Genomic DNA, 2,442 nt, shown 5'->3' on the forward strand with positions numbered 1-2,442 from the left:
GAGGGACTAGTATGTCGGACAGGTACTATGTCATGGAAGGACCTTCACAGTGAGCTCTCAATAGACGAGTTCAACTCCCACCGCAATCCAGCAGGTGGGCGTCGTTACCCTCACCTAACAGACAGAGCCGAGGCTGGGTCTAGGGAGCTGCGCATCTAACCTGAAGTCCCACAACTAGAACCAGGAGGAACCCGGTTTGAGCGGAAAGGCGAGGAGCGGGCTGGTCCACTCACAGGGGACACGAAAACAGGACTGGGTTACTTTCGATCTCCTGTCTTGGCCGAGGCTAGGGCAGCTTTCAGGAAGATCTAAGGCTCCCACTGCACCATGCCAAGCCACCATTGCCCAAGGACGGGCTGACGTCCAGCGCAGTCAGGACTGCCAGCAGCCCATCTCGCTGCCTGGCACCGGACACAGGAAGCTGGACTCCAGGGAGAATCTGGCCTTGTGTAGGAGGATGTCACAGACCATCCGACACACAACCCGCTTCCCCACAGAACGGCTCCTAGGCCATCCTGAGAAGGGCCCCCGTGGTTCCACGAAAGCACATGTATCCTTAGCTACTCGTTCACTCGCTCAGCAGTAATTCACTGGGTGCCTCCCGGGCTCAGGGCTGGGCAGGGACTGGGGATCCAGAGATGAACCTGACCCAGGGCGTGTCAGTTCAGCGATGCCATGTAAACTAACACCCATGACAGACTAGGACCAGCGATCTGGGTGAGGTATGTACAGTGTGCTGAAGCTGGGGTGTGGCTGGCTCTTTGGAGGGGTCAGAGAAGAAGTCGCCGTGTGAGTTCATTCACTGGTTACCTCACATGTGGATCAATGACCGCTTCACTCCTTCGGTGACTGACCCCCTCACTTATTGATTCATCCGCTTATTCATTCATTCATTCACTCATAGAGTAGTTAATTTATTCTCAGATTACATACTAATTCCTTGACTCATTTACTCACGCACTAATTCGTTCACTCTAATACGTTCATTCCTCCATCCATTTACCTATTCTTTCCCTTATTAATTTGTTTCATTCTTTGACTTATTTACTCATTAGTTAAATTAGTCAACTTTTTTCTCTTTCATTGATTTATTCATATATTCACTCACTCACTTTTTTACTTATTAATCATTGATTCATTCATTCATTACTGATTAACCTAAACTGTCCATTCATTTGTAAACTCATTAAGAGATTTGCTTATTTATTCACTCAGCCATTTGTGTACTCATCTTTCACTTATTGACTCATCGATCTATTTTCATTCATTCTGTTTTGACATTTTTATTTACAGATTAACGCATCCACTCGATACTTCATCATGCACCTATGGACTTATTGATTTACTTAACTCATTGTCTCTCTCTTCGCTCACTTGCGTGATCCTTCACATTTTCATTCATTTCCTTCATTCCTTTGTTTACCCAAAGACTCATTCTTTCATTCATTCTTTATCTCATTCATCACTCACTCAACTACTCCCTCAACAAGTGTTGACTATGTGCGACATGTGCTCTACGTGCTCTATGTGCTAGGCGCAGTGAGCAGGCGAATATGGTTTCTGGCTTCATGGAGCTTACAGCCTAGTGAGCTCGTCATCAGCTCAGGTGCCATGTCTTCCGTGAAACATCTAACACTTAAGACTGAGCTGAGGGCCCGCCTTCTGTGCTCCAGAAAGTCTATCTACTTGCTCTATTATGTTGATTGTGACATTTATAAATACATTTCCACCTAGTACCAAAGCACTCTTTGAACTAAATGGGATTCAGAGATGAATCCACGACCAACACAGAGCCCTGCACGGATTCGGGTCAGCACTCATTGAGCTGAAATGAATACCTTCATATCAGTTATCTTGGCACTCCTTCAAATACCAAAGTGCCAGAACATTTTAAAATACGGGGTATAAGGACCTCCTGCCACCATCTCCAAATAAATCAGGTCAATGTTATTTTTGCATGAGATAGGGAGAAAAATAATCCATTTAAGTAGCATGTAAAAATATCCAAATTATTTTAGTACCTCATGAAGAGTAGTGCTACATACTATATACCATTAAAACAAAGATATAAAAAGATAAATGTTTTATGTCATAAATGTCAGTAGTGAGTGCGGAACTGTAATAATCATAATCCTTGTTTCAAAACACATTTTCATCGCTGGTCCATGATTTTGCCTCTTATAATTTAGTTTTTCATAGATTGATTTACTAAACAAAAATAACAATAATAATGGTAACAACGACATCAGAAAAAAAAAACCAAATGCCTATTTTAACATCTATCTCTGTCCTCAGTATACATGGGGATAACAGATTAAATCTTTTAGGTTAAATGGATCTCAGAGAAGCAAAATTGAATTGATCATAATTCTTATTTTGTAAAATTTTATCATTGGAAAACTCTTGGTCATTCTAATTTTCTTTATAATGGATTTTCCCTTG

Source organism: Pteropus vampyrus, unplaced genomic scaffold (genome assembly GCF_000151845.1).
Source record: "Pteropus vampyrus isolate Shadow unplaced genomic scaffold, Pvam_2.0 Scaffold178, whole genome shotgun sequence".
NCBI classification, from domain to species: Eukaryota; Metazoa; Chordata; class Mammalia; order Chiroptera; family Pteropodidae; genus Pteropus; species Pteropus vampyrus.